General features: G+C 43.8%; 1 protein-coding gene across 1 annotated transcript in view; it reads right to left on the bottom strand.

The window, feature by feature from the left end:
* gper1 (G protein-coupled estrogen receptor 1) overlaps positions 1-13,257 on the bottom strand; it is a 34,164-nt gene extending 20,907 nt beyond the window's left edge. Inside the window, exon 1 of the mRNA XM_061905322.1 lies at positions 10,081-13,257. The gene's annotated coding sequence lies outside the window, so the exon portion shown is untranslated. The remainder of the gene's footprint in view (positions 1-10,080) is intronic.
* Between the last annotated feature and the right edge of the window lie 1,608 nt (positions 13,258-14,865).

Here is a 14,865-nt window from a genome sequence, read left to right as displayed (position 1 = left end):
CGGCCTGGCCTCATCGCTTGTTTTCATGCGATACCCCATTTCATGTTGCTCGATTCATGCCATGGCCACGTGAAGTGAAGTGAATTATATTTATATAGCGCTTTTCTCTAGTGACTCAAAGCGCTTTACATATCTAAGTTACATTTAAACCAGCGTGGGTGGCACTGGGAGCAGGTGGGTAAAGTGTCTTGCCCAAGGACACAACGGCAGTGACTAGGATGGCGGAAGCGGGAATCGAACCTGCAACCCTCAAGTTGCTGGCACGGCCGCTCTACCAACCGAGCTATAAGTCTTGTTTATTTCTTGCCACAGTTTTGTATTTGTTTGAAGCCATAGTTCATGTTTGTTTGTTTCATGCCACAGTTTTGTGTTTGTTCCCCCGCCATAGTTTATGTTTGTTTACCTCATGCCCTGCCAAGATTTATTGAGTTAATCAAAATGTTCCTACATGCAAGCCTTGTCCGGAATAGTCCGTTTGCATCCCGGAAGAACAAACCTCGGTGTGGTAACCAAACAAAACAAGGGAGCGCAAACAGGAACTAACAAGGTTCAAAAACTAACAAAACCATTATCCAGACCATAGATCAAGTCAAATTTAGAGTTATTTGGACACTAGGGAAACATATTCTAAGTAATAAAGACTTAATTCAGAGTTATTTGGTTAGGGTTAGGGGTATAATAAAGCCATGCGGAATAAGCAACTAATTAATACTAAAGTGTTACCATGTTTTTTTTTACTGGTGCACAAAATGAACCGTGCATGAACATCACCTTCTTCAAACAACAAAACCAACACAGTGCATGAACTCACAACAAATGACACACCTGCAAATCAGTCAGCTGTTGCCGTACCCGTAATACGCCGATAGGTAGAAGTTTGTATTTACACGATGAGTCGGGTGTGTTTTGACCTCCGCCGAACCCCTGAGGCCGACTCACCGAACCCCTAGGGTTCGATCGAACCCAGGTAAAGAACCACTGCTCTAATAACACAAAGCTTGTTATGATCCGCTGCCCGGATCATCCCATATTCTAGTTTGGTTCCGTTTTTGTATCACATTCTGTTGTTTGACTTCCTTGGTTCCTGATTTACCTGGTTACCATGGTTTCTTATTAGTTTCACCTGCTTTCGACGCACACCTGTTGTTGCTAATCACCGTCCTTATTTAAACCTGCCTTCTTTTTTGCATCCTAATTTGCTTTACACGCAACAAGCGACGACTCCTTTTTCACGTTTCTACTCGCTAGCTTTCGCGCTACGCTCGTTTACCTCTAGCTCTCATGCTAGTAGTTTTTGTTTTGCTTTTTGTGCCTAGCACAAGTGTTCTGTTTCTTAGCCTGTTGTTAGTTTGAATAAATAATTGTTTCTTACCTCTACGCTGTGTTCGTGCCCGACTGCATCCTAGAAAGAACGCCTCGGCATCACAATGCCCGGCAGTCGTCACAGTGGGAGTACTAGCCCCCCCCCCCCCCCCCCCCCAAAAAAAAGAAGCGAGGGGCAGGTGAAACTAATAAGAAACCATGGTAACCAGATAAATCAGGAACTAAGGAAGTCAAACAACAGAATGTGATACAAAAACAGAATAAAACTAGAATATGGGATGATCCGGGCAGCGGATCATAACAAAGCAGCCATGCAGGCTGTTATTTAAAAAAAATATAAATATATATAATAATTAATCCAAATCAATGTCACATTAAATATTCCACTTTCAGATATTTTGGGGGGAAAATGTTGCATATTTTGTGTTTGCCATATAAAAAAAAAAAAAAAAATTCTAAAGAAGGGCCTACTAAGAACAAACAAAAACATGTACAACAATAAAAGTTATAATTGACAGATGGATCTGAATAGAATGGACTTTATTGTCATTATATTTGCATATAACGAGATTAAAAGACTCCAACTTAAGGTGCGGTAGTGGGAAATAAAAAAATGGGGTAAAATAAATAGCACAAGAGGTAATAAAGGAAAAACTAACAATTGAAATAAACAGACTACTACCCAATAAAGATAACAAGCAATCCTGTACAATATACAAAACACTATCGAAATACAAAATACTGTACAATATACAGAACAAGACAAGAGTACCGAAGTAATAAATAACAATCAGTGTCGGACGTATTGCACTCGAAGGGTAGTATTGCACAGTAGGGTATTAGGGCAGGATATTGTATAGGGGTGAATTATTATTATTATTATTATAAGTTAGAGTTCAATATGATGACAGCTCTGGCAAAAAAAGCTGTTTCTGAGCCTGTTTGTTCTGGCTCTGATGCACCTGTAGCGCCTGCCCGGTGGTAGCAGGTGGAACAGGTGGTAGCCAGGGTGTGTGCTGTCTTTGGTGATGGTTTTTGCTTTCTTGAGGTAACGGGAGTTATGTAAATCCTTCAGGGAGGGCAGGGGGCAGCCGATTATTTTTTGTGCAGACTTTATGACCCTCTGAATCACCCATATGTCTGCTTCCGTGCAGCTGGCGTACCACACTGCTATGCAGTTGATCTCAAGACGATTTTGTTTAAAGTGAACAGTAAAAAAAAAAAGAAGTTGTTTTTATTTAATGAGTAGGAGGACCCTTTTGGATCCCGTACAATTTTAGTTCGAAGTTTTTTTTGCCATTGCTAAAAAAAATAATAATAACAAATTGGAAATCAATGGTGTCATGTGTTGACATTTTTAAGGCTCCAGTTATTCTATAATCTCAAATATTCCACTTTAAAATTCTATTGGGGGAAACTATTGCATATTTTGAGTTTTTTTTCCCAAAAACAAAACAAAAAGGGCATACAACTTAAATATTTAAAATGGGACGGCCAGTTAACATCTAAATGTCCTCCAATAAACCCAAAAAGTTGATATTTTTTCAATTTTTAGTAATTTACAAAATATAAACATGGTAGGTTACTAATGTCACCTCGGGGTTGCGCGGATCGTTTTTTCCCAGGATGCAGATGGAACCCCGGAAGCTAAAGCGCAGGTAAAATTATGATTTATTTACCATAAAATATTGACAGATAAACCTAATGGTGATCTAGAGATTTAAACCTTGAATAACAATAATACAAAAATATCCATCCATTTTCTGCCGCTTATTCCCGTTCGGGGTCGCGGGGGGCGCTGGCGCCTATCTCAGCTACAATCGGGCGGAAGGTGGGGTACACCCTGGACAAGTCGCCACCTCATCGCAGAATACAAAAATAATGACACATTTTAAATATCTTTTTGACCAAAATCCTTTGGGGTCCCTGGGATCAAGCCTGAGTGGGGGCCTAAATGTATATTTTTACACATATATTGTATTGGTTTTTGAAATAAAAACATATCAAAATGGCCCCCGCTTGCTTTGATTTTTTCAGTGTGCGGTGGAAAAAGTTTGGACACCCCTGCATTAATCATATTCGAACACATTCTTGTATAGGCGCTTAAAAGAAAAACATAAGAATGGAAAAAATATATATAAAATACAAAAATGATAATAATTAGTGGTGTAATAATCTGATATTGATATTAAATATCAGTCCAATATCATAACAACAAGTATCGGATTATATCGGCTTGCACCCCGATAGAAGTCCTGCAGTGTACTTTTTTTTTTGGAGGACATCTAAATGTCCTCCAATAAACACAAAAAGTTGATTTTTTTTAATTCTATTTTTAGTAATTTACAAAATATTAAAACATGTTAGGCTACTAGTGTCACCTCGCGGTCGCATGGTGTTACGCAGATCGTTTTTCCCAGGATGCAGATGGAACCGCGGAAGCTAAAGCGCAGGTAAGATAATTTATCTGCCATAAAATTGGTAAAAATGCCAAAAATCCAGGAAAATGCAAAGAAACACAAGAAAAAGCGTAACGATTGCACGTGAGAAAATGGCTAACAGGACGACCTAGCGTTGAATCAGGAATCAAAGAGTTGCATAGTGCACATAATACAAACCCCGTTTCCATATGAGTTGGGAAATTGTGTTAGATGTAAATATAAACAGAATACAATGATTTGCAAATCATTTTCAACCCATATTCAGTTGAATGAACTAAAAAGACAACATATTTGATGTTCAAACTGATAAACATTTTTTTTGTGTGCAAATAATCATTAACTGTAGAATTTGATGCCAGCAACACGTGGCAAAGAAGTTGGGAAAGGTGGCAATGAATACTGATAAAGTTGAGAAATGCTCATCAAACACTTATTTGATAAAGAATGTCTGATTCTGATTTGGAACATCCCACAGGTGTGCAGGCTAATTGGGAACAGGTGGGTGCCATGATTGGGTATAAAAGCAGCTAAGTAATTCACAAACAAGGATGAGGTGAGGGTCACCAATTTGTAAGCAAATTGTCGAGCAGTTTTAGAGCAACATTTCTCAACGAGCTATTGCAAGGAATTTAGGGATTTTTACCATCTACGGTCCGTAAAATCATCAAAAATTTCAGAGAATCTGGAGAAATCACTGCACGTAAGCGATGATATTACAGACCTTTGATCCCTTAGGCGGTACTGCATCAAAAACCCGACATCAGTGTGTAAAGGATATCACCACATGGGCTCAGGAACACTAATAAAACCACTGTCAGTAACTACAGTTGGTTGCTACATATGTAAGTGCAAGTTAAAACTCTACTATGCAAAGCGAAAGCTATTTATCAACAACACCCAGGAACGCCGCCGGCTTCGCTCGGCCAGAGCTGATCTAAGATGGACTGATGCAAAGTGGAAAAGTGTTCTGTGGTATGGACGTTTCCACATTTCACATTGTTTTTGGAAACTGTGGACGTTGCGTCGTCCGGAACAAAGAGGAAAAGAACAGGCGCAAAGTTGAAAAGCCAGCATCTGTGATGGTATGGGGGTGCATTAGTGCCCAAGGCATGGGTAACTTACACATCTGTGAAGGCACCATTAATGCTGAAAGGTGCATACAGGTTTTGGAGCAACATATGCTGCAATCCAAGCCACATTTTGCATGTGTTACAACAGCATGGCTTCATACTAAATTGTGCAGGTACTAGTCTGGCCTGCCTTTAGTCCAGACTTGTCTCCCATTGAAAATGTGTGGCGCATTATGAAGCCTAAAATAAGACAAAGGAGACCCCGGACTGTTGAACAACTTAAGCTGGACATCAAGCAAAAATGGGAAAAAATCTTCAAAAATTGGTCTCCTCAGTTCCCAAACGTTTACTGAGTGTTGTTAAAAGGAAAGGCCATGTAACACAGTGGTGAACATGCCCTTTTTTGCAATGTGTTGCTGCCATTAAATTCTAAGTTCATGATTATTTGCAAAAAAAAAAGGAAGTTTCTCAGTTTGAACATTAAGTATCTTGTCTTTGCAGTCTATTCAATCAAATATAATACATAACAATGTGACCTCGGACTACGTTAAGGTAACGTGTGGAGTTCCCCAGGGTTCGGTCCTTGGCCCTGCACTCTTCAGCATCTACATGCTGCCGCTAGGTGACATCATACGCAAATACGGTGTTAGCTTTCACTGTTATGCTGATGACACCCAACTCTACATGCCCCTAAAGCTGACCAACACGCCGGATTGTAGTCAGCTGGAGGCGTGTCTTAATGAAATTAAACAATGGATGTCCGCTAACTTTTTGCAACTCAACGCCAAAAAAACGGAAATGCTGATTATCGGTCCTGCTAGACACCGAACTCTATTTAATAATACAACTCTAACATTTGACAACCAAACAATTAAACAAGGCGACACGGTAAAGAATCTGGGTATTATCTTCGACCCAACTCTCTCCTTTGAGTCACACATTAAAAGCGTTACTAAAACGGCCTTCTTTCATCTCCGTAATATCGCTAAAATTCGCTCCATTCTGTCCACTAAAGACGCTGAGATCATTATCCATGCGTTTGTTACGTCTCGCCTCGACTACTGTAACCTATTATTTTCGGGTCTCCCCATGTCTAGCGTTAAAAGATTACAGTTGGTACAAAATGCGGCTGCTAGACTTTGGACAAGAACAAGAAAGTTTGATCACATTACGCCTGTACTGGCTCACCTGCACTGGCTTCCTGTGCACTTAAGATGTGACTTTAAGGTTTTACTACTTACGTATAAAATACTACACGGTCTAGCTCCATCCTATCTTGCCGATTGTATTGTACCATATGTCCCGGCAAGAAATCTGCGTTCAAAGGACTCCGGCTTGTTAGTGATTCCCAAAGCCCAAAAAAAGTCTGCGGGCTATAGAGCGTTTTCATTTCGGGCTCCAGTACTCTGGAATGCCCTCCCGGTAACAGTTCGAGATGCCACCTCAGTAGAAGCATTTAAGTCTCACCTTAAAACTCATTTGTATACTGTAGCCTTTAAATAGACTCCCTTTTTAGACCAGTTGATCTGCTGTTTCTTTTCTTTTTCTTCTATGTCCCACTCTCCCCTGTGGAGGGGGTCCGGTCCGATCCGGTGGCCATGTACTGCTTGCCTGTGTATCGGCTGGGGACATCTCTGCGCTGCTGATCCGCCTCCGCTTGGGACGGTTTCCTGGTGGCTCCGCTGTGAACGGGACTCTCTCTGCTGAGTTGGACCCGCTTTGGACTGGACTCTTGCGACTGTGTTGGATCCATTGTGGATTGAACTTTCACAGTATCATGTTAGACCCGCTCGACATCCATTGCTTTCCTCCTCTCTAAGGTTCTCATAGTCATCATTGTCACCGACGTCCCACTGGGTGTGAGTTTTCCTTGCCCTTATGTGGGCCTACCGAGGATGTCGTGGTGGTTTGTGCAGCCCTTTGAGACACTAGTGATTTAGGGCTATATAAGTAAACATTGATTGATTGATTGATTGTACAATATCATAGTACAATATGCTACTATAATTAAATTAAATAATGTAAGAAGTATTACAAACAAAAGACAAATAGAATGCAAACCATTGACAAGTGAAAAATAAATAAACATAAATTCAAATTATTGAAGGAAAAAAATTGCAGTGACTTCATCCGACCACATGTTGGCACTGCAGCAGCTTTTGCACGCAGACAAGAACGAGGCAAAAGTGACCAAATAGCGACACAGAACCAAATAAGCTTAAAATAGATCGATATTCTGCTTATTTTTATGTTCCTCCATAGTCATAATTAACTCCTTCTAGAACTGTGCAACAACATTAACATGTTTCATAATCTAACTCGCGCTAAATCCCGAGACACTTGAACGCAACATCCAATTTTCATGTCGTGATTGCATAAAACATGAATAAAACATCACCCAATTGTCATTCAGCTAAACAAATAAAAACAAAACTACATACCATAATAAGTATCTGGTTATACCATCTATAAATATGAATAAAAAAAAGATAACTTAAGAAATGCAATTGTTTTTTTTAATGTGGTAATATCTGCTGTTGCCAGGCAGAGTTCGCCCTATTAAAAGAGTTAGGATACACAAGCCACGCCCACCAGGAAGTTTGACCTTGAAATGTATACAATTTTTTTTTAGCACTATCGCTTTATAAGCGAAAATTAAACGAAAGGTAATTTAACTTGAAAAAAAAAAAAGGTTGGTTCAGGGGCTTCCGGTTTGGATTGAAAGTGTACTTCTGGGTTATATCCGCTAGAGGGCACCCTAGAACCGAAGGTAGATTGAATGGAATGCGAGGGGACCTAATTTTGGGAGATTTATGAGATTTGTGTTTGTATTCTCGGCCTCCACACATAAACCTATCATGTCGCCCGTAAAGCGTGGCCTTCAAAATAAAAGCATGCCGGCCAAATAAAGCAGGGTTGCGCAACAGTGTGAGGGGAGGAGTTGAGATGTTAGATCTGAAGGAGGCCGCAGAGGTGTGATGTCAAACACTTTAAAAAATCAAATAGAAAATTCTGCAAAAAAAAAAAACGCATAAAAAAAATATTGAAAGATACTTTCCCCCTTGATAACTACACTACATCAATTCCTGCACATTGGAGCGCCCTCTTGTGGTGACAAATATACCTGAATACGGTCACACGAAAACAGGTAGAAACTATTTTGTTGTACACCTGAGATGTGTTGCGTCATCACAATGTTGACAGTGATGTCATTTCATGTTCTCACAGAAGGAGTTAGGTGAGATACTTTGTCAAAAAGAGCGATTTTTTTTCATGAATGATATCATTTCATCATTTCAACATTTATTTATTTTTTACAATGTGGTCATGGTCTGTATGTTATATTGTGTTCATAATCAGTTATCAATATATACAAGCATGATGTCTGAAATGAACACTTATTAAAAACACTCGCTACCCACGTAGTACCACCATCATAAAGTGTAGTGTCACAATCATAGAGTGTAGTGTCGCTATCATGAAGTTTAACGTGGCTATCATAAAGTGTAGTGCCACCATCATAGAGTGTAGTGTCGCTATCATGAAGTTTAACGTAGCTATCATAAAGTGTAGTGTCTATATCATGAAGTTTAATGTGGCTATCATAAAGTGTAGTGCCACCATCATAGAGTGTAGTGTCGCTATCATGAAGTTTAACGTAGCTATCATAAAGTGTAGTGTCTATATCATGAAGTTTAATGTGGCTATCATAAAGTGTAGTGTCGCTATCATGAAGTTTAGTGTCACTGTCATAAAGTGTGGTGTCACTATCATAGAGTGTAGTGTCACTATCATGAAGTTTAATGTGGCTATCATAAAGTGCAGTGTCGCTATCATGAAGTTTAGTGTCACTATCATAGAGTGTAGTGTCACTATCATTAAGTTTAATGTGGCTATCATAAAGTGTAGTGTCACTATTATTAAGTGTAGTGTTACTAACATAAATTGCGGTGTGACTAACATTAAGTGTAGTGTGACCGCCTTAAAGTGTAGTGTCCCTGTCATAGAGTGTAGTGTCACTATCATGAAGTTTAATGGGGCTATCATAAAGTGCAGTGTCGCTATCATGAAGTTTAGTGTCACTGTCATAAAGTGTGGTGTCACTATCATAGAGTGTAGTGTCGCTATCATGATGTTTAATGTGGCTATCATAAAGTGTAGTGTCGCTATCATGAAGTTTAGTGTCACTGTCATAAAGTGTGGTGTCACTATCATAGAGTGTAGTGTCACTATCATTAAGTTTAATGTGGCTATCATAAAGTGTAGTGTCACTATTATTAAGTGTAGTGTTACTAACATAAATTGCGGTGTGACTATCATTAAGTGTAGTGTGACCGTCTTAAAGTGTTGTATCACTGTCATAAAGTGTAGTGTCCCTGTCATAGAGTGTAGTGTCACTATCATGAAGTTTAGTGTCACTGTGTGGTGTCACTGTCATAGAGTGTGGTGTCACTATCATAGAGTGTAGTGTCACTATCATTAAGTTTAATGTGGCTATCATAAAGTGTAGTGTCACTATTATTAAGTGTAGTGTTACTAACATAAATTGCGGTGTGACTATCATTAAGTGTAGTGTGACCGTCTTAAAGTGTTGTATCACTGTCATAAAGTGTAGTGTCCCTGTCATAGAGTGTAGTGTCACTATCATGAAGTTTAATGGGGCTATCATAAAGTGTAGTGTCACTATCATTAAGTGTAGTGTCATTATCATAAAGTGTGGTGTCAATATCATAAAGTGTGGTGTAATGTTTTTAAGTCTAGTGTCAGTATTATTAAGTGTAGTGTGACTATCATAAAGTGCTGTGTCACTGTCATAATGTGCGGTGTCACTATCATACAGTGTGGTGTCACTATCATTAAGTGTAGTGTCACTATCATTAAGTGTAGTGTCAACATCGTAAAGAGTGGTGTCAACCTCATAAAGTGTGGTGTTACTATCATTAAGTGTAGTGCCACTATCATAAAGTGTGGTGTCAATGTCATGAAGTGTTGTGTCACTGTCATAAAGTGTAGTGTCAGTGGCTAAACTAATTAACGTAAAATGTAGTTTCATCATTATAAAGTGCATTTTCACTGTAATGAAGTGTAGTGTCATTGTCATAAGGTGTAGTGCCATTATCATAAAGTGTAGTTTCACTATCATAAAGTGTAGTGTCCCTATTATAAAGTGCAGTCTAACTATTTAGACAAAGACAAAAGGCTAGGGGGGCACACCCTGAGAGAAAAGCGAGTGCTGGTAGGCGCACCATAGGTGGTCCTCCGACAGACCGGAACTCCGGCAGCATCCTGCGGCTGTGAGTAAGTCCCGGTCGCCCTGGATTTCCCTTTCCACCGGATACAGCTCCCCACAGCGAAGAAGTCCCTCGTCGAAAAAGACCTCAACGGCGGAGTGGGCGGATGATGTTTGCATAAAAGCTCTACAACGGTCACAAAGGCGGTAGAAGGCTGCAGCAAAGATGGTCCCCCAATTTTCTTGGTCTCCATGCCATTGGACCCTGACCTTCTCTTTGCCAAGGACAGTGTCTGTGCACCAATCTCCCCACTTCAAAAGTTTTCACGCACAGGCGTTCTCCTGAAACTCCGGATGATGGTTGCATAGAAGCTCCGCAACGGTCACAAAGGCGGTAGAAGGCCGCAGCAAAGATGGTCCCCCAATTGTTTTGGTCTCCATGCCATTAAACCCTGGCCTTCTCTTTGCCAAGGACAGTGTCTGTGCACCAGTCTCCCCACTTTGAAAGATTTCACGCACAGGCGTTCTCCTGAAGGCAGACCCACCAACAAGAAGACAATCATACTCGCCTGGAATGATCGCCGATGATGCTTATACGGTGAAAATAGTAATTACTGGTCCAAAGCATGGCTGCAAACAGATAATAAAATGCTTTATGGACTTAAAATCTGGTCAGGATGCATGCCCGACCGGTAGGAGGCCACGGGGTAGACCCAGGACTTGTTGGGAAGACCATGTCTCCCGGCTGGCCTGGGAACGCCTCGGGATCCCCCGGGAAGAGCTAGACGATATGGGCTGGGGAGTGGGAATTCTGGGTTTCCCTGCCTAGGCTGTGTCAGAGTTTGTTGTTGACGAACCCCAAGATGCAGAGATGGAGGCAGGCATGGAGTGAGAAAACATGATTTAATATAAAATACTAGAACAAACCCAGACAAAGGGTACAAACAAAAAGCGCGCACGTGGGCGGATAACAAACAAAAAGGCCTAGCGTAAAAGCTAGCAGGTATCTAGCAGGTAATAGAAGTCGTACTTTTAATAAGAAAACAAACTGGAAGCAGGGAACAAAAGACAATAAGCTAAAAACCATTATCGAATATATCTTACCGCAACGCTGCACCGACAAGATATACGACACGACACGACACGACAGGTAGCAACGACAAGAGTGACATCGACATGACATTAATCCAGCCCTGATTGAAGGAACAAAGCAGGTAAAATAGGAGCGGGCTGATTGACACCAGGTGTGGCCAGGTGCCAATCAGCCGCAGTTGAGGTGAAAACAGCAAACATAGAGACAAACAGGAAGCTGAACCAAAATAAGATACCTGACAGGAACTAAGGACAGGAAATTGTACCATATGTCCCGGCAAGAAATCTGCGTTCAAAAGACTCCGGCTTATTAGTGATTCCTAGAGCCCAAAAAAAGTCTGCGGGCTATAGAGCGTTTTCCGTTCGGGCTCCAGTACTCTGGAATGCCCTCCCGGTAACAGTTCGAGATGCTACCTCAGTAGAAGCATTTAAGTCTCACCTTAAAACTCATCTGTATACTCTAGCCTTTAAATAGACCTCCTTTTTAGACCAGTTGATCTGCCGCTTCTTTTCTTTCTCCTATGTCCCCCCCTCCCTTGCGGAGGGGGTCCGGTCCGATGACCATGGATGAAGTACTGGCTGTCCAGAGTCGAGACCCAGGATGGACCGCTCGTCGGGACCCAGGATGGACCGCTCGCCTGTGTATCGGTTGGGGACATCTCTACGCTGCTGATCCGCCTCCGCTTGAGATGGTTTCCTGTGGACGGGACTCTCGCTGCTGTCTTGGATCCGCTTTGAACTGAACTCTCGCGGCTGTGTTGGAGCCACTATGGATTGAACTTTCACAGTATCATGTTAGACCCGCTCGACATCCATTGCTTTCGGAACCCTAGAGGGGGGGGGGGGGTTGCCCACATCTGAGGTCCTCTCCAAGGTTTCTCATAGTCAGCATTGTCACTGGCGTCCCACTGGATGTGAATTCTCCCTGCCCACTGGGTGTGAGTTTTCCTTGCCCTTTTGTGGGTTCTTCCGAGGATGTTGTAGTCGTAATGATTTGTGCAGACATTTGTGATTTGGGGCTATATAAATAAACATTGATTGATTGATTGATTGATTGAAATACTAAAACACAAACAAAGTGTCAGTGACAATCCTGACAGGCTGCTGCCCATGCGACCCGACCTCGGATAAAGCGGAAGAAGATGGATGGATGGACTAAAAATGGGGTTTATAAAGCTAAAAACCCTCCAGTGACAGCATGAAGTTAGCAGCGGTGTTAATGGAGAGATGAGAGTGGGAGGTCCGCAGGAGAAGAGGCAGGGTCCTACACCGCCTCATCTGCCTCCACTTAAGAAAGCGAGAGCATCTCATCGTTTCCAAAAGCCGCAACCACAAAAAGAGAAATCAAAAACCTGCCGCCATCCAGCTTCCCGCTGCTGACTCAGCCGTCTTTGTGCCCGGTGACGAGCAGGAGGAGGGGAATGCAAAGTCAAGGGGGCGGGGTCAAGGATGAGAGCGGGTCAAGTGCAGAGCGTCCATTTCGGCGTGTCACATTTGTGTGGTTTAGTCCTCGTAAATGTTGACAAAAACACACAAATCCTGGTCGTTGGAGGCTAAATCGACAGAGATTTTGAGGAAAACACGTTTGTCTAAATTGTATTTGATATTTACAAATAAAGGATATGTGGTACTTATTGGCACAGACGTTATTTGAGATAGTTTTGCAATTTTTCCACACAAAGTTAGTTTACCACCAAGGAAGGCGGTGTACACCCTGGACAAGGAAGGCGGGGTAGACCCTGGACAAGGAAGGCGGTGTAGACCCTGGACAAGGAAGGCAGTGTCGACCCTGGACAAGGAAGGCAACGTACACCCAGGACAAGGAAGGTAATGTACACCCTGGACACGGAAGGCGGGGTAGACCCTGGACAAGGAAGGCGGGGTAGACCCTGGACAAGGAAGGCGGGGTACAGCCTGGACAAGGAAGATGGAATACACCCAGGACAAGGAAGGCGGGGTACACCCAGGACAAGGAAGGCGGGGTACACCCAGGACAAGGAAGGCGGGGTACACCCAGGACAAGGAAGGCGACGTACACCCAGGACAAGGAAGGCAACGCAGACCCAGGACAAGGAAGGCGACGTACACCCTGGACAAGGAAGGCGGGGTAGACCCTGGACAAGGAAGGCGACGTACACCCAGGACAAGGTTAGGCGATGTACACCCTGGACAAGGAAGGCGACGTACACCCAGGACAAGGAAGGCGACGTACACCCTGGACAAGGAAGGCGACATACACCCAGGACAAGGTTAGGCGATGTACACCCTGGACAAGGAAGGCGACGTACACCCAGGACAAGGTTAGGCGATGTACACCCTGGACAAGGAAGGCGGGGTAGACCCTGGACAAGGAAGGCGACGTACACCCAGGACAAGGTTAGGCGATGTACACCCTGGACAAGGAAGGCGATGTACACCCTGGACAAGGAAGGCGACGTACACCCTGGACAAGGAAGGCGACATACACCCTGGACAAGGAAGGCGACGTACACCCAGGACAAGGAAGGCGACGTACACCCAGGACAAAGTTAGGCGATGTACACCCTGGACAAGGAAGGCGACGTACACCCAGGACTAGGAAGGCGACGTACACCCAGGACAAGGAAGGCGACGTACACCCAGGACAAGGTTAGGCGATGTACACCCTGGACAAGGAAGGCGATGTACACCCTGGACAAGGAAGGCGGGGTAGACCCTTGTCAAGGAAGGCGGGGTAGACCCTGGACAAGGAAGGCGGGGTACAGCCTGGACAAGGAAGATGGAATACACCCAGGACAAGGAAGGCGGGGTACACCCAGGACAAGGAAGGCGGGGTACACCCAGGACAAGGAAGGCAACGTACACCCAGGACAAGGAAGGCAACGCAGACCCAGGACAAGGAAGGCGACGTACACCCAGGACAAGGAAGGCAACGTACACCCAGGACAAGGAAGGCAACGCAGACCCAGGACAAGGAAGGCGACGTACACCCTGGACAAGGAAGGCGGGGTAGACCCTGGACAAGGAAGGCGACGTACACCCAGGACAAGGTTAGGCGATGTACACCCTGGACAAGGAAGGCGACGTACACCCTGGACAAGGAAGGCGACATACACCCAGGACAAGGTTAGGCGATGTACACCCTGGACAAGGAAGGCGGGGTAGACCCAGGACAAGGAAGACGGGGTACACCCAGGACAAGGAAGGCGGGGTACACCCAGGACAAGGAAGGCAACGTACACCCAGGACAAGGAAGGCAACGCAGACCCAGGACAAGGAAGGCGACGTACACCCAGGACAAGGAAGGCAACGTACACCCAGGACAAGGAAGGCAACGTACACCCAGGACAAGGAAGGCAACGCAGACCCAGGACAAGGAAGGCGACGTACACCCAGGACAAGGAAGGCAACATACACCCAGGACAAGGAAGGCAACGTACACCCAGGACAAGGAAGGCAACGCAGACCCAGGACAAGGAAGGCGACGTACACCCTGGACAAGGAAGGCGGGGTAGACCCTGGACAAGGAAGGCGACGTACACCCAGGACAAGGAAGGCGACATACACCCAGGACAAGGTTAGGCGATGTACACCCTGGACAAGGAAGGCGGGGTAGACCCTGGACAAGGAAGGCGACGTACACCCTGGACAAGGAAGGCGGGGTAGACCCTGGACAAGGAAGGCGACGTACACCCAGGACAAGGTTAGGCGATGTACACCCTGGACAAGG

Source organism: Nerophis ophidion, linkage group LG07, assembly GCF_033978795.1.
Source record: "Nerophis ophidion isolate RoL-2023_Sa linkage group LG07, RoL_Noph_v1.0, whole genome shotgun sequence".
Lineage (NCBI taxonomy): Eukaryota > Metazoa > Chordata > Actinopteri > Syngnathiformes > Syngnathidae > Nerophis > Nerophis ophidion.
The sequence above is the reverse complement of the archived record's forward strand: the minus strand, read 5'-3'. Positions and strand labels throughout refer to the sequence as shown.